The following is an 18,006-nucleotide window of genomic DNA, read 5'->3' as shown; positions in this document are numbered from 1 at the left end:
TCCATCCGTTAGGAACCCGAGTTTCTCTCTGCCATTCTGGCTCCAGCCGAGACCCGAATACCAGATTCACACAACGGATCAACCTAGCCAAAGATTGAGAGGAAGACCCAACTGCTAAGCAAAAACGTAGAAGTGGCGTTCAGAGTAAAGTTCATAACCTTGATAGGTTCAAAACAGTCGGGTAAAGAAGGAGCAACTGCATTTACATAAGCCTGCTCAATTCAGGGATTTTTTTCTCTCTCTCTTTGGGGCTAAATGGGTTGTGTGAACCCAGCCTGTGGAGCATTGTGTGAATCGCAAAAATGGGCTTTTTTCTGCAACCATATGAAATGTGTGATGTGAAGCCAACCCAACCCAACTTGTTCTGAAGAGCGTCTCCTCTGCAAATACGTTCTACTAGATGCAAATGTCCTCACTTGAGCACAGGTGGAGAATAAACCAGCAATGGAGACCCACCACTGCATAGAAGTCCCTCCAAAGCCCCACATCGTAGGAAACCTGACCCATCAACTCTCATACCTACCTGGGATCTTCTCGTCTTGTCTTCTCTGGTGGGCCTGGGACGGGGCTTCCTCTGCCCAGCTTTCCCCACCAGCTCTCCTGGCGTCCTGCCGCCACCTGACCAAGTTCTGCTGAACTCTGCTTCTTCATGGTTCAAGGCCTCCCCACCCTGGTTGGGGCTGACTCTGGGATTTCTACTCTGCTTCTGCTGTCCAAGTCATGGAACAATGGCGGTCAGCAGCAATGACGGTCCCTTTGGAAGTGGAAGGGCGGCTTTTTATGTCCTCCTTCCTGTATAAATCAGGCCTGGGATGGACAATCCAGGCAGGAAGTGTTGTGAATGTTGGTGCCTGATAAGGAGATGGGCGAGCAGAAGCAAACACCGAACAGCTCAGCAGGGAATTTGGTACGAAACAGCCATCTTATGCCAAAAGGAAGAGGCGGCTGGGGGATTGGGAGGAGAGGAGGGGGGGCAGGTTCGATCAGGGAGGGGCTCTGCATACAGAAGCCACTTCAGGAATGCCCGGTTTCCCCCACTTGACTCAGGAGGAAGCCATGAGACGGGAACAGCTCTCTCCACCTGAACTTCTAACTTGGTTTCTCCTAACCAGCTTCTGAGAAAGGGCAGATTTCTGCCTCAGATTCCGTAGCTAGGAGGGGTCTCCCTGGGGACATCTATCTTAAATGAGGGTGCCCTCAATGGGGAGACTCTTGAGTCCTTGAGTCACCACTGCCTGGGTTGGTTGAAGCTTAGCAGGTGGGGTGAGCCTAGCTGGGGAATAACCTGGACCTCACACTTTAGTGCAGGGGTCTACTTAGTGCAGGGGTCTACTTAGTGGAGGGGTCTACTTAGCTGGGGAATAACCTGGACCTCACACCTTAGAGGAGTGCAGGGCTCCTCAAACTTGGCAGCTTTAAGACTTGTGGACTTCAACTCCCAGAATTCTCCAGCCAGCTAAGCTGGCTGGAGAATACTGGGAGTTGAAGTCCACAAGTCTTAAAGCTGCCAAGTTTGAAGACCTCTGGAGTAGTGTTTCTCAACCTTAGGAACTTTTAAGCAGACCTCGATTCCCAGAACGCTGGCTGGGGAATTCTGGAAGTTGAAGTCCACACCTCTTAAAGTTGCCAAGATTGAGAAACTCTGCTATAGATGCCCTGCATAGCTTAGCTATATTTTTCCCCCCAGTTTGGATCTCAAGAAAGCAACGTTTTGGATCCCTGATTTGTTTCCCCACTTACACAAAGAGGCAGGTTGTGGTTGCAGGGTGTGGACAAAAAAAACCCACTCAAGGTGATGGCATAGAGTGCCGTCAAGACTCCCCACCTAAAGAACAATTCTTAGTTGTATAAACAGGGCATGGACTCAAAATCACATGAAGTGTTAGCACCGCTTTATGTTAGGCCACACCTGGAATGCTGCATCCTGTTTTGGTCACCACATTACAAAAAAGAGGTTGAGACTTTGGAAAAAGGTGCAGAGAAGAGCAACTGAGATGATCAAAGGCCCGGAGACTAAAACATATGAAGAACGGCTGCAGGATTTGGGTCTGGCTAGTCTAGAGAAAAGAAGGACTGAGGGGGGTGGGCGACAGGATAGCAGTCTTCCAGTATTTGAGGGGCTGCCACAAAGAAGAGGGGGTCAAATTATTTTCCAAACAATCAGAAGGCAAGAAACAATGGAGGGAAACTAATCAAGGAGAGAAGCAATCTGGAATTAAGGAGAAACTTCCTAACAGTGAGGACAATTAACCAGCTTGCTTCCAGAAATCGTGGGTGCTTCATCACTGGAGGTTTTTAAGAAGAGACTAGACAGCTCCACGTGTCTGAAATGGTCTAGGGTCTCTTGCTTGAGGGGGTTGGACTAGAAGACCTCCAAGGTCCCTTCCATCTCTATTTTGATTGATTGAACGGAGAAGTGCCAATTGCAACAGCTCCTTGACACCATTGTAAAGGAGGAAGTAAAGCAGATGGATGGATACCGGTCCCACTTGGCTGCCAGAGTCATAATTTGATCCTCCAAATATGGTCACTGATCACGAGGAGTGCACATTTTGCAAATTTGCTAGCGATTAGCGAAAACAATGGTCCCCAGCCTGGTACCTTTCCAGAACTTTGGGGAGGTTGCCAGTTCAGGGAACAGGATGAAAGAATAATCTTCTCAAATGCCCGCAGAGCTTGAGGATAAATGCAAACTAACTGCATCTCAGAAAACCACTTCCTGAGCTGTTGCACAATTCCAGAGAAGCCAGAAATAAGAAAGAATCGCTTAGCTTGGGGAAACAGCTTTCTTCCTTTCTCATGATAGAAACTCGAGCGGGATATATATCTTTTCATCTGACAGATCGCAGGCACAGTCGGTTTGTTGAGAGCTCAGAAAGTACTGAAAAAGAAATAGACAAATATCCGTGCTGGGTAAATGGAGCCTCCACTTTCAGAAACAGTGTATCTGTGAATGCCCTATGGTGGAGACACTGCAGAGGATATGATGCCTGCCACAGTTAGCTGGACCAGATCACCCGGTATACTGGAGGCCACTGCAATTCGGCTTTCAGGAAGACTGATGCAAAATTGGACTTTATATAAATCACAAGGATTAACAGATTAATAGAGTTGGAAGGGACCTTGTAGGTCATCTAGTCCATCCCCCCATCCAAGCAGGAGACCCTCCACCATTTCTGACAGAGGGCAGCCCAGTCTCTTCTTGAAAGCCTCCAGGGATGAAGCTCCCACAACTTCCGAAGGCAACTTCTGTTCCATGGGTTGATTGTTCTCACTGTCAGAAAAATTCCTCCTTATTTCTAGGTTGAATCTCTCCTTGATCAGTTTCCATCCATTAACCTTGTCTGGCCTTCAGGTGCTTTGGAAGATAGCTTGACCCCCTCCTCTCTGGGGAAGCCCCTCAAATATTGGAAGATGCTATCACTCCAGTGATGGGTTGCTCCTGGTTCACACCGGTTCACAAGAACCGGTAGTAAAAAATTTTAGTAGTTCGGAGAATCGGTACTAACAAATACTCTGTCTTACACATTGGCAACAAAAATCAGAACACCAAATACAAGCTGGGCGGATACGACCTCATAGATGACTCTCACTCTGTCAAGGACCTAGGAGTGCTCATCTCAAACGATCTAAGCCCCAGAGCTCACTGTAACAACATTGCCCAAAAGGCATTAAGAGTTGTTAACCTAATCTTGCAAAGCTTCTTTTCCGGTAACATTGTACTGCTAACTAGGGCATACAAAACCTTTGCTAGACCAGTTCTTGAATACAGCTCATCTGCCTGGAATCTACACTGTATATCAGACATTAATACAATTGAGCGAGTCCAGAGGTATTTCACGAGAAGAGTCCTCCACTCCTCTGCTCACAATAGAATCCCTTATGCCATCAGGCTTCAAATTTTGGACTTGGACAACCTGGAACTACGCCGCCTTCAATCTGACCTAAGCATAGTATACAAAATTGTCTGCTACAACGTCTTATCTGTCAACGACTTCTTCACCTTCAACCTCAACAATACACGGACAAACAATAGATACAAACTCAAGGTAAACCGCTCCAAACTCGATTGCAGAAAATACGACTTCAGCAACAGAGTGGTCAATGCCTGGAATGCTCTCCCCGACTCCGTTGTTACTTCCTCAAACCGTCACAGCTTCAACCTTAAACTGTCTACCGTGGACCTCAACCCATTCCTAAGAGGTCTGTAAAGGGGGGCTTGCATAAGTGCACCAGCGTGCCTACCATCCCTGCCCTACTGTCCCCATTTATTCGTACTCATTTCCTGTGATCATGTCCATGTTTATACTTATACCTGTTTTCTCATACGTGTTTGACAAACTAAAAAAAAAATAAAAAAATGTGTAGGGCAGTCCAACCCTTTTCTCCTTGGCTCTGTCCAGCGTTCGATGAGGTCCACAGACCGCTTTCGGCAGAAGTGCTGAATGAAGGAAGTCCCCTTCCATTCTTTATTCCAACTTTTCAGGGTCCATAAACACCCTAACCCTCCTGCTCACTAGCTTGGTTGGACTCCCTGGTCCCCCCGGTTCTCAAGAAAGTTTGGACTTCCAGATGGACCCTGAAGGGTGGGAAGTTGAGGTGAAGGCCCGGGTCTGCAGAGCTCCCCGAAGGTCCTATCAAGGGTTGGATCAATGCTTGCAATCCCATTGATATTGCAAGAAGAGAAGGTCACCTCAACTCCCACAACGGATGAATGGCTGCAAAAACTGATGGAGTTAGCAGAGATGGCTAAATTGACTGCTCTTCCACTTGGAAACCACTTCTGGACTTTGTGCTCGAGGTGGGGAAAAAAATGAAACTTTGATTTTGGGTTTTACCGATTAGGTAGGTTTGTTGTTATAGAAATGGCTAGTTTTTAGTACTATGAAAAAAGTTAAAAGTTGAGCGTAGATCTTAATGTCATATTCAACTGCACCAAAGGAGTTGGAAGTCAATGCCCTTTTTTTGGTCTTTTTCCCTTCCTTTCCCCCCACTATTTCCTTCCCTTTTTTCCTTCCCTAATTTCCCTAATCCTGGCTTTTGTATTCTCTTTGTATGTTATATTATAAACTAATAAAACTATATACATAAAAAGATGCTGCAAGAAAAGAGAATCTGGGCAGGCGAGCTATTTGTGCAAAAAAAAAAAAAATTGTTTTTATCCCAAGCAGCAAAACAGCCTTCTCTCCTTCCAGTTCCCCTCACCCACCCGCCTGCCCACCCCTCCTCGGGTGCCCACAAATCCAGCATTCACAATTCACACTAAGCAGCAGCAAATCTCTGTTTCCTGTCCCTCTCCGGAAACAGGAAGTGAATGCAAGGGGGAGATTGGGAGATTGGGAGTTTGGAAGAACAATGCAAATCTCATCCTGGAGGAAACAGGAACTGCGTCAGGAAAGCAAAATCACTTTGTTGGGAAGGGAAGAGGCAGTGACCTTTGCATCGAAGAACTCGGGAGGCATGGAAACCCGCGACAAATATAGCTTCTCAAGGCCTTTCCTGGAATGGGGTGCTCGGCAGCCCAGGCCTTCCTCTTCAAGGGGGCCACTGTGGTGCAGTAGCAATTGTGTAGATGTGTGCAGATGGAGGACATGACCATCCATGTCTGCCTTCAACCACAAAAATAGGGGGGGGGAATAATCTGGCATTTCAGTAGAAAATCCAACATTCTCTTCCAAGTTAGCACAATATCAATGGACTGGTTTGTCCCCAAAGACCATCAGGCCGAGCCTTGCAATAAGGAATCAAACCCACTCTGGTTTGGGATTATAGAGTACTGCTTCCAGTTTTGGTCCCCACACTATAAAAAAGAGGTTGAGACTCTAGAAAGAGTGCAGAGAAGAGCAACCAGGAGGATTAGGGGACTGGAGGCTAAAACATACGATAAATGGTTGCAGAAACTGGGCATGGCTAGTCTAGTGAAGGGAAGGACCAGGGGAGACAGGATAGCAGTCTTCCAATATTTGAGGGGCTGCCACAGAGAAGAGGGGTCAAGCTATTTTCCAAAGCACCCAAAGTAGGGGTGAGTTCTACTTACCTTTACTACCGGTTCGCAACAGGAGCATGCACGCAGATCGTCCATTATGACATCCGGATGGGTGGGCGGAGCCTCCCACCGCTTTTACTACCGGTTTGCAAGAACCGGACAGAACCGGGAGCAACCCACCACTGACCCAAAGGCCAGAAAAGGAACAATGGATGGAAACTGACCAAGGAGAGATTCAACCTGGAAATAAGGATAAATTTTCTGACACTGTGAACAATCAACCCATGGAACAGAAGTTGCCTTCGGAAGTTGTGGGAGCTTCATCCCTGGAAGCTTTCAAGAAGAGACTGGGCTGCCATCTGTCAGAAATGGTGGAGGGTCTCCTGCTTAAGCAGGGAGTTGAACTAGATCTGGGGTCTCCAACCTTGGCAACTTTAAGACTTGTGGACTTCAACTCCCAGAATTCCTTTGCTTTGCTGGCTGAGGAATTCTGGAAGTTGAAGTCCACAAGTCTTAAAGTTGTCAAGGTTGGAGACCCCTGGACTAGATGACCTACAAGATCCCTTTGTCAGATTTTGGTGTCGTCTCAAATAAATTGCATTTCCAAACAGTCTTTGATGAAATCTTTCATTTATTAAGCACGACAATCTGTCCCCGATTATGTTGTAGCCAACACTGACTTCCTGACCCCAAACCTTCCCTTTCCGTTCCCCAATTCTCTGCGTCTCATTGGCCATCTTCTAAATCACTCTCCCCATATTACTACTTCAGCTCCCAGGAATGTCCCCCCTCCCATCTCATCTCCTAGAGGATATTATCTTCAGGGAAAATAAGTAGGTGAAAAGTCAAGCGTCCTCTTGCCAGCTGCCCCCTCTTCTCCTCCTTATGTCAGCACTGGAACGAATGTAGTTTGGAGTGCTGACACCCTTCCAACTCTGTTAATCTGTATCTGTATACCTACATGGCCGCCCTGAACCCTTATTAAACCAACTTTCTCAGCCTGGTTCTTTTAGGTGTACTGGACTACAACTCCCATCACCCTTCCCAGCCCAGCATCCATCTGCCGGGGTGAAGGAGGCCCATTGGCTGCCCCGTGCAATTCTTTCCTTGGGAGGAATAGTTGAAGGAAATGCCAAAGTGGGTCACATAGATGATCCATGGTTTTTCACAACAGTAACTTGAAATTCAGATGACCATCTCAACCGAATTCAGACACTGAGTCTTTGGAAAAGTGCAGAGAAGAGCAACTAAGAAGATCAAAGGCCTGGAGACTAAAACGCATGAAGAACAGCTGCAGGATTAGGGTCTGGCTAGTCTACAGAAGACAAGAATTAAGGATGACATGATAGCGGTCTTCCAGTATTTGAGGAGCTGCCACAAAGAGCAGGGGGTCAACTTATCCTCCAAAGCACCAGAAGGCAGGAGAAGAAACAATGGTTGGAAACTAAACAAAGAGAGAAGCAACTCCTGGAATTAAGGAGAAACTTCCTAACAGCGAGGACCATGCACCAGTGGAACAGCTTGCCGCCAGAAATTATGGGCTGGATGTTTTTAATCACTGGATGTTTTTAAGAAGAGTCTAGACAGTCACTTATCTGAAATGGTATAGGTTCTCCTGCTTCAGCAGGGGGCTGGACTAGAAGACCTCCAAGGTCCCTTCTATTCTATTCTATTCTATTCTATTCTATTCTATTCTATTCTATTCTATTCTATTCTATTCTATTCTATTCTATTCTAGCAGTCTCGAACCCATGGCATTGCTGACCAAGGGCTGCTCCAGACACAAAACTCAAGGATAGCGCAGCTGTTTCTTCCATCTTTAGTCCTCTATTTATGATCACAATTAAGCCCCAAATTTCCATTGCTAAGGGAGACAATGAGTTGAGTCCCTCTTTATCTTGCCACAGTTGTTAAGTGCATCACTGCAGCTGTTCACTGGCCATGCCCAGTTCCTGCAACCATTCTTCATATGTTTTAGCCTCCAGTCCCCTCATCATCCTGGTTGCTCTTCTCTGCTCAAAAATCTCTGATCAAAAACCCCAAGTTTGAGGAAAAAATACAAAGTTGATAGAAAGATTTAAATGGAAGAAGACGAAAAAGCCCAAACAAACTGGGCAGGTTCACAGAAATGAAAAGCCCAGGGAAACGGGTGTATAGACAGTTATCTTTAAGGCAGGTTTTCAAGAATGCCAAATAAAGATGGACGGGGGTCGGCTGTGGGGGGCAGAGCCAAGGGACCTGCCCTCTGGGCTTTGAAGGAAGGGGGGGCTGGTTTTGATGGCTTTTGGCTTTTCGGATGTTGTGTCGTTGGCTGGTTTGCTTTGAAATCTTTATGAGCACTCAGCAAAGGTCTCCAGGGTCATTCGGAGAGGGCAGAGGTCCCTGGACTCACTATTCCCAAGAGTTTTACCCAAACTTATTTTCTAAGCAATTTTCCTCCCTTCCAAGCAAAATATTAGTTCAGGTCTTAGACCTGCTTTGGACGTAAGGTCAGGAGCGAATGTCAATAGAAAGTGGGACCTGGAATCTAATTCAAAAGCTGTTGAGGGTGGTGAGAGTTGAGTGGATCTCAGACTTTCAAATGGGTGAACTTCAGCTCCCAGAATCCCCCAGTCAGCCAGTGAGAAGGGGTGGGGTTTCTGTGTGGTCACCATCTTGATTTTATGGTCTCTTGGAAAAGCATAACACCTCTTGGAACGAAGATTCTGCCTTTGTATTGAGTTTTTCTTGTTAAATAGATAAATAGAATAGAATATTTTATTGGCCAAGTGTGATTAACACTTAGTGATAGTCATAGGGTACTAAATAAGCAATCAAATCACATTAGGAAACAAATAGAACAATATAAATTGCAAGGTTACAGCCATCAGTAAAAAAGGAGATAGGTAATAGGAAGGATGAGAAGAAGAATAGTAATACAGTTTTAGTGAATAGTTTGACAGTGTTGAGGGAATTATTTGTTTAGCAGAGTGATGGTGTTAGGGGAAAAAGCTGTCCTTGTGTCTAGTTGTTCTGGTGTGCAGTGCCCTATAGCGTCATTTTGAGGGTAGGAGTTGAAACAGTTTATGTCCAGGATGCGAGGGGTCTGTAGATATTTTCCCAACCCTCTTTTTGACTCGTGCAGTATACAGGTCCTCCATGGAAGGCAGGTTGGTAGCCATGGTTTTTTCTGCAGTTCTAATTATCCTCTGAAGTCTGTGTCTGTCTTGTTGGGTTGCAGAGCCAAACCAGACAGTTATGGAGCAGGGGTGAAATCTACTTACCATCCCTACCCTCCATGCAAGCGAGCAGAGCGAGTGCGCGCACCATTGTCAGGTCCAATTTTTGACCCTCTGCGCATGCACAGAGGGTCAAAAACGGGTTATTTCCTGGTTAAAACCAGGAAGTAACGACGTCCAGGCGGGTGCCGCCATTACCAGTTTGCCAAACTATGTGCCGCTGCTGCTACCAGTTCGCGCAAGCCAGACAGGATTTCACCACTGTTATGGAGCTGCAGATGCCAGAGTCAATCATTCCTCTGTAGAACTGAATCAGCAGCTCTTTGGGCAGTTTGAGCTTCCTGAGTTTGCGCAGAAAGTACATTCTTCGTTGAGCTTTTTTGATGCCGTTTTTGATGATTTTAAGTCTTGAGATACGATAGAACCTAGAAACTTGGAGGTCTCTACTGTTGATCCTATGTTGTCTAGTATTGAAAGAGGTGGTAGTATGGGGGGTTTCTCCTAAAATCTATCACCATTTCTATGGGTTTGAGTGTGTTCAGTTCAAGATTCTTCCGATTGCACCACAAGGTTAGTTGTTCAACCTCCCATTTGCATCGTCGTTGTCTTGAATGAAACCAATCACTGTCTCATCCCCACAGGGAGAGTTTTTTCCCCCAGCTGAATTTCTAAAAATTTTAGAAATCAGCATATGGGCATCTGAAATAGCTTGCCAGTGTCTTCTTCCTCTTCTTTTCTTTTCTTTCCTTTTCTTCCCAGTCTGGAGCATCCCCTGTAGGATTTCCTGGTGGTGCTCCATCCCCATCCCCATGTAACTGGTGCCAATCTTTCAGTTTTTGAGTACAGACAAGGGAGGAGGCTGGAGCTGTCACCGAAATGGGGCAATTCTGGAAAGTGTGGACAACGTTTAGCCGTGGAGAGAGCAAACTGGACGTGGATCTCAGGTTTTCCACTGGACACCAAGGCTGGCCATGATAGCGGAGGGCAACAGCACCGTTTCCTGCCATGAGCTGGGAAACAGATAAAAACCGAAGGCTGAACAGAGGCCGATCACCATGAAAATCCTGCCAGCCCCACCCAGATGGGAGTCCTCATTTCTGGGAGGGGAAGCCTTCAGCTCCCCCATGTTGAATGTGGCTCTTGGCCATCAAGGCAGGTTCATCTTCTGCCCCCTCCCCTCCCCACAGCAATAACACTCACCGCCCCTCCCGGTCCATTGTTTCCACTTCATTTCATTCGTGGAGAAGGCTGGGTTTGTTTTCCAACCTAAAAAGACTAAACTGACATTTTTTGGAGAGAAGCAGTTTTTCCAACAATGAGAAAGGAGTGCGTTGGGGGATCTAACTGGGTGCTCCCTTCCCTTTCCCTCCCCCCAATTCATTTATCTTTGTGCGCAGCACCCCAAGGAGACTGTTAACTTAGCCCTTCCAGGGAAGATGTTTTGAAACAAAGAATAGAGTAGAGTAGAGTAGAGTAGAGTAGAATAGAATAGAATAGAATAGAATAGAATAGAATAGAATAGAATAGAATAGAATAGAATAGAATAGAATAGAGAGAGGGAATGGAATGGAATGGAATGGAATGGAATGGAATGGAATGGAATAGGCAATGAAAGGGAAGGGAAAGGAAGGGAAGAGGAGAGGAGAAGAGAAGAGAAGAGAAGAGAGGAGAGGAGAAGAGAAGAGAAGAGAAGAGAGGAGGAGAGGAGAGGGGAGGGGAGAGGGAAGGGGAGGGGAGGGGAGGGGAGAGTAGAGTAGAGTAGAGTAGAGTAGAATAGAATAGAGTAGAGTAGAGTAGAGTAGAGTAGAGTAGAGTAGAGTAGAGTAGAGTAGAGTAGGGTAGGGTAGGGTAGGGTAGAATATAGAAAAGAGAAAAGAGAAAAGAGAAAAGAGAAAGAGAAAGAGAAAGAGAAAGGGAGGAGAGAAGAGAAGAGAAAGAGAAAGAGAAAGAGAAAGAGAAAGAGAAAGAGAAAGAGAAAGAGAAAGAGAAAGAGAAAGAGAAGAGAAGAGAAGAGACAAGACAAGACAGCTGGAGGGGACTTTGGAGGCCTTCTAGTCCAACCCCCTGCTCAAACAGGAGACCCTCTATCATTTCAGACATATGGATGTCCCGTCTCTTCTTGAAAATCTCCAGTGATGGAGCACCCATAACTTCTGAAGGCAAGTCATTCCACTGGTTAATGGTCCTCACTGTTGGGAAGTTTCTCCTTAATTCCATGTGGCTTCTCTCCTTAGTTACTTTCCATCCATTGGTTCTTGTCTTGCCCTCAGGTACTTTAGAAAATAGGTTGACCCCCTCCTCTTCTCTTCTCCCATAAACACTGGAAGACTCCTATCACGTGACTTCTTTTCACTAGACTAGCCAGACCCCCATATCCTGAGCAGCCGTTCCTCCTATGTTTTAGTCTCCAGGCCTTTGACCATCTTAGTTGCTCTTCTCTGCACTTTTTCCAAAGTCTGTATGGCTGTATGAAAATGAACTGGGGGGCAGAGGGGGGGGGGAAGGAATTTATTTGGCACGGTTGATATCATGGAAATAGCTCTTCCGTCCTGCAATGGAGAAGCTCGGAGAAGGGAGCTGCGTCTGCTGAGGAAAGCAGGGCGGGGGAGTCGGTGAGCAAGTTTGGGAAATACGCTGGAATCTCTTGTAAAGGACCGCACTAGAGGCGCCCAGAAGTGCCTTCCCTTCCTGCAGGTGTGGGTGATTTTTTCACGTTCAGAAGCAAACTGGCATCTATTCTGAGCTGCAAACTCTGGTTTCTTCAAGTCTGAAGCCACCGGGATGAAACAGGATTTTTTTTTCCAGTTATTTCTTCTTTTTTTTTCATTTTTTTCATTTTTTTTTATTTTTTATAAAGATATCAAATCAGGACATGAACAGTGTGGAATTTGGGTGTCCTACATTCTAATACAAATTAAACTAATCAAGTTCATCACAATCCTTACATTCAATCCGCTTACGTATTTCTAATAATAATACACACTTGCATTAATTTTTATTTTTATTTTTTAATTTGATTTATATGCCGCCCTTCTCCGGAGACTCAGGGCGGCTTACAAGGCGTTAAGCAATAGCCTTCATACTTTTGTATATTTATACAAAGTCAGCTTATTGCCCCCACAAATAAGGGTCTTCATTTCACCTACCATAGAAAGGATGGAAGGCTGAGTCGACCTTGAGCCTGGTGAGATTCGATCTTACTTTAATTGCAGACAGCTGGTGTTAAATTATAGTGCTCTGTCTGTTGAGCTATCCAGGCTCCTAAATTATAGTCTATCGTTGTTCAATTATTCCACGTTTTCTCTTGTTATTACTTTCATTTTATGATATGAAAACGTATACACTAATATTCCCCCTTCTCTTATTTCTATCACTTATTCTAGCTTTTAATCATCTCACCCTTTATTAAGACTTTTTCTTTCTTTCTTATCTACTAAAGAGCCTTGGGGGCGCAGCAGACTAAAGTAACACCAGCTGCCTGCAATTATTGCAAGTTCAAATCTCACCAGGCTCAAGGTTGACTCAGCCTTCCATCCTTTCGAGGTAGGTAAAATGAGAACCCGGTTTGTGGGGGCAATAAGCTGACTTTGTATAAAAAGGAACACCGCTTGGGGGGCCCCCAAAAGCCCTACTAAGCAGGTATATACAAAAGTATGAAGGCTATTGCTTAACGCATTGTAAGCCGCCCTGAGTCTCCGGAGAAGGCGGCATATAAATCGAACCAATAAATAAATAAATAAATAAATAAATAAATAAATAAATAAATAAATAATCATGTCGCCTACTTAAAAAAAGGAAAAAGGAAAAGAGAGAGAGAGAGAGAGAAAAGGAAAAGCAACTCAGAACAACAAGTTATTTCTCCGTTATTTCTCTTTGAGTGCCAGCAACACCCTCACAGGCTGATGTTCTTGTACTTTTTATAGTGATGAAGTGGCAAGGATGGGCACCTTCCATGTTGTTACACACACACACATACACACACACACACACAAATAAACACAAAATGTCTCTGGGATCCCGCATTGGGCCATGCAGGGTTCTCAGGCTGCCTTTTGCAAAGGATGCCCTAGAAATCACCCCTCCCCTCCACAATCTGTGCCCTCCCCTCCTAAAAAGCCTCTAACGGGCATCCCCAAGAATTCTGGAGCGCCCCGAGAATAAAGTAGGGAGAAGCTGCTTTTGCAGGAAAAAGGAAAACGTGAAGACACGGCAACCTACTTTTCCAGAAGTGAAAATTTGTAATAGGAGCATTTATGTTATTATAAACTTAATATCATTGCATTATATGATAATAATATCATAATTATTTATTTCCAACGGCTTTAAAATATTTAAAGCTCTAAATATTTAAAATATTTCGAGCAGTGTTTCGGACAACTTGAAATGATGGGAGACTCTAAAAAGAGGTGAAGGATATCTTGAAAGGCAAAAAAAATCAATGGTTCAGTCTTGCTGGCCCTTAGACCAGGGGTGAAATCCGGCAGGTTCTGACAGGTTCTGGAGAACCGGTAGTGGAAATTTTGAGTAGTTCGGAGAACCGGCAAATACCACCGACCTCTGGCTGGCCCCAGAGTGGGGAGGGAATGAGGATTTTGCAGTATCCTTCCCCTGCCACGCCCACCAAGCCATGCCAACAGAACCGGTAGTAAAAAAAATTGGATTTCACCACTGCCTTAGACCACTGGAGAAACTTCTAGAAGGTAATGCTTTCTCTTTCTTTTTCTCCCACTCTCCACTCCCCTTCTCTACAGTGAGAGTAAAGAGGGATACAGGGAAAGGCATAACAGCACGGAATAACGGAGTTGAAAGGAACCTTAGAGGTTATCTAGTCCAGCTCTCTGCTCAAGCAGGAAACCCTATACTATTTCAGATAAATTGACTGTCTAGTCTCTTCTTAAAAACCTTCAGTGATGGAGCACCCACAATTTCTGGTGGCAAGCTGTTCCACTGGTTAATTGTCCTCACTGTTTGGAAGTTTCTCCTTAGTTCCAGGTTGCTTCTCTCCTCCATTATCCACCATCCATTCTTTCTTGTCCTGCCTTCAGGCACCTATGCTCATAATCTGATGCAAGGCCTTTCCTTCTGGTTGCCCATTGGCTTCAGCTTCAGCCAAAAAACATTTTGTCGGGCATTTCTGTTTTGGGCATCCTCTAAAAATCTTTTTCAACATTTTTCCTGATCTGCTCAAGCTGTAAGTTGCAAAAGTCATTGTGGAATTCTCTTAACCCTTTGCTTCATGGGGCAAAGGTCTGGACGGACGCATCCAAACCGTGAGTGTTTGTGGGTTTATTTGTCCCTGTCTAGCAAAAACAAACAAACAAAACATGTTTTTGGGAGAGAAAAGGAACAATATTGCACAAGGACCATCCGTGGCCCAGGCAAACTCCCTGGAGGAAAGGCAGCCTCCCCTGGCCAAAGATGCTAATCAAAGACATAGAGAGCCCTTAGCAGACCAAAGGGCACTAAGGCCCTTGAGCCACGTCCTGGGCCACGTAGAGGCAGGTGGGTGTGGACGGGCTCAGCCCTCACTTTGGAAACCTCACGGTGAACGTTAAGCCAAATCAGGAAGGGCAGTGGGATGAGGCGGGGGAGGGGAGGCTTCCGGCCCTTTGGAGCCAAGCTGAAAAAGACACCCCCCCCTCCTCCATCAACAGCCAGCGAGTGCAGCCCTGAGATAACTCCTCTGCTACTTCCTCCCTTTGTCCTCGGCTTCTTCCAGGCTTCCTGTCCAGGAGTGTCCCGTGGCGTTTCCTAGAGCTGCTCGGCTGGCCATCGTGCTGGCAGGTCTGGCTCTTCTCCCTGGGGGCCTTGGGAGGGAGAGGGTGGTCTGGCAGGTGGCCCATCAACCAGCTCTTTGCAACCCAGAGCGCCGGGTGAAAATGGGCTACCCAACCCATTTCCCTCTCAAAGCTTAGGTGAAACCCCTTGGTCAAGGGAGCTTGGCTGGTTCTGTAGAAGCCACGCCTGGGGCATCATCCGATGTTGGTGTGACAGTCGTTTGTGGGCAGGGAAGAGGGAGAAGGAAAAAGAAGGAAAAGAAGGAGGAGATGATGGAGAAAGAGGAGGAGGAGGAGGAGAGGAGGAGGAGAAGGAGAGGAGGAGGAGGAGGAGGAGAAGGATGAAAAGACAGAGATGGAGAAGGAGAAGGAGAAGGAGGAGGAGAAAGAGAAGGAGGAGGAGGAAAGTGGAGGAGAGGAGGAGGAGAGGTGGAGAGGAGAAGGGGAAGGAGAAAGAGGAGGAGAGGAGGAGGAGAAGAATGAAAAGACAGAGATGGAAAGGAGAAGGAGGAGGAGGAAAGAGGAGGAAGAGAGGAGGAGGAGAAAGAGAAGGAGGAGGAGGAAAGTGGAGGAGAGGAGGAGGAGAGGAGGAGAGGAGAAGGGGAAGGAGAAAGAGGAGGAGAGGAGGAGGAGAAGGATGAAAAGACAGAGATGGAGAAGGAGAAGGAGGAGGAGGAAAGAGGAGGAAGAGAGGAGGAGGAGAAAGAGAAGGAGGAGGAGGAAAGTGGAGGAGAGGAGGAAGAGAGGAGGAGAGGAGAAGGGGAAGGGGAAGGAGAAAGAGGAGGAGAGGAGGAGGAGAAGGATGAAAAAACAGAGATGGAGAAAGAAGAGGAGGAGGAAAGAGGAAGAGAGGAGGAGGAGGAGAAGGAGAAGAGAAAGGAGGGAGAAGAGGAGAGGGGAAGGAGGAGAAAGGGAAGGAGGAGCAGATGAAGATGGAGTAGGAGAAGGAGGAGAAGGGGAAGGAGAAGGGAAAGGGAAGGAGGAGGTGAGGAGGAGGAGAAAGAGAAGAAAAAGCATTGCTAGAAGTTTCTCCAGTGGTCCAGGGACCAGAACTGCAAGAGGAGAACATATTTTTTTGCCTCTGAAGAGGTCCTTCAGCTCTTCGTAGGGTGTCCATCATTTCTTAGCGAGTGGAATTCTGCCTTTGTAGGGAGGGGGGGGATCTCTTGCTTCCCCTCCCCTGATTAATGACAGGACTTTGAAAATCAACCAAGGTGCCCGATTTACAGACCAAAAAATGAAGGCTTTTAAAATGAATCCAATGAAAATAAAGCCTCTGGGCCTTTCAGGTCAAACTCAACCCACCCACCCCCGCCCACCCGCAGCTTCCTTGGCAAGCTGAAGCCAGGGGCTGGGTTGATTGGCAGCCCAATGCCCAGTTTGGGAAGAAAGACAGAGGATGCCACTGGACCATTCTGCACCCTGCTTCAAATCCTGAGCAATGGCTGAATCTGGAGAGGGCTCGTAACTTGGGCGTCCTCCTGGATGCACGGCTGTCTTTAGAAGAGCACATGACGGCCGTGGCCAGGGGGGCTTTTTATCAGGTTCGCCTGATATGCCAGTTGCGTCCCTTTCTGGATCGGGACTCCTTATGCATGGTCACTCACGTCCTCGTCACTTCTCGCCTGGACTGCTGCAATGCTCTCTACATGGGGCTCCCCTTGAGGAGCACCCGGAGGCTCCAGCTGGTCCAGAATGCAGCCGCGTGGGTGAATGTGGGGGCGACATGGCGCTCCCATTCAACACCTCTCCTGCGCGAACTGCACTGGCTCCCGGTGGTCTTCCGGGTGCGCTTCAAGGTATTGGTCCTCATCTTTAAAGCGCTCCATGGCTTAGGGCCCGGGTATTTACGAGACCACCTTTTGCCACCGATAACCTCCCACCGGCCAATACGCTCCCACAGAGAGGGTCTCCTCAGGGTGCCCTCGGTCAAGCAATGTCGACTGATGACCCCCAGGGGGAGAGCCTTCTCTGTGGGGGCACCCACCCTCTGGAATGAGCTACCCCCAGGGATACGACTGATCCTGGACCTCCGTACTTTCCGTTGAGCTTTGAAGACCTTCCTATTCCAGCAAGCTGGGCTGGCTTAAAATTTTAATGGGTTATTTTATGGGCAAAGGATTTTACATTTTTGGGAAGCCAATTTGATTTAATTCTGTTTTAATTCATCTTAATTTTTATATTGTATGTGTTTTAATCTTGGCTGTTCACCGCCCTGAGTCCTTCGGGAGAAGGGCAGTATACAAATTTAATAAACCTAAACCTAAAGCTTCTCAGATACGGCCAGCTGCCGTTCCAAAGCCCATGAGAGCTGGGGATGAGTGGGGTGGTAACGGCCGGAGGAGCCAAAGGGAAATGAGTTTCAACAGGAGCTGCTCTTTACAGGGAGAAAATTTACATGTGGCACCTTCGAGACAACTGGACCGATTCCTGGATTCGTGCAGTCCAAACAGGGCCAGAAGATTTGATGGGGGGAGAAAAAAAATGCAAAAAAAGGCTCCAATGTGTGTGAAACTTTTTCCAGGGCCCCTTCCTAGCAGGACCCCACAACTGCTTATAAATCGTAGTCCTCGATTTATGACCCCAACGAAGTGAGAAAAAGTGAGTTTTGCCCCATTTTACGACCTTTCCTGCCACCGTCGTTAAGCGAATCACTGCGGTTGTTGAACAGTGACACGCTTGTTAAGGGAATCCGGTTTCCCCGTTGACTTTGCTTGTCGGAAAGTCACACCCCGGGGACACAGCAATGGTCATAAACACGAACTAATGGCCAAGCACCTGAATTCTGAATACGTGGCCCTGGGACACGACGACCGTCATAAATGTTACTCTGTGGTCAAGCATCCGAATGTAAATCACGTGACCCTGCAATGGTCGTAAGTGTGAAAAATGGTCATAAGTCACTTTTTTCAGTGCCATTGTAACTTCCAATAGACCAGTGTTTCTCAACCTTGGAAGCTTGAAGATGGGTGGACTTCAACTCCCAGAATCCCCCAGCCAGCGCTGCTGGCTGGGGGATTCTGGG

General features: G+C 46.7%; 1 protein-coding gene across 2 annotated transcripts in view; it reads right to left on the bottom strand.

Moving 5' to 3' along the window:
• EGFL7 (EGF like domain multiple 7) overlaps window positions 1-894 on the bottom strand; it is a 35,296-nt gene extending 34,402 nt beyond the window's left edge. Inside the window, exon 1 of one of the 2 annotated variants that reach the window (XM_034427163.3) lies at window positions 524-894. The gene's annotated coding sequence lies outside the window, so the exon portion shown is untranslated. The remainder of the gene's footprint in view (window positions 1-523) is intronic. The other variant, XM_034427160.3, reaches the window with a different exon arrangement.
• Window positions 895-18,006: the final 17,112 nt, after the last annotated feature.

The sequence above is a fragment of the Pantherophis guttatus genome, chromosome 16, assembly GCF_059756535.1.
Source record: "Pantherophis guttatus breed Tessera chromosome 16, ASM5975653v1, whole genome shotgun sequence".
Lineage (NCBI taxonomy): Eukaryota > Metazoa > Chordata > Lepidosauria > Squamata > Colubridae > Pantherophis > Pantherophis guttatus.
This window is presented reverse-complemented; position numbering and strand designations above follow the sequence as displayed.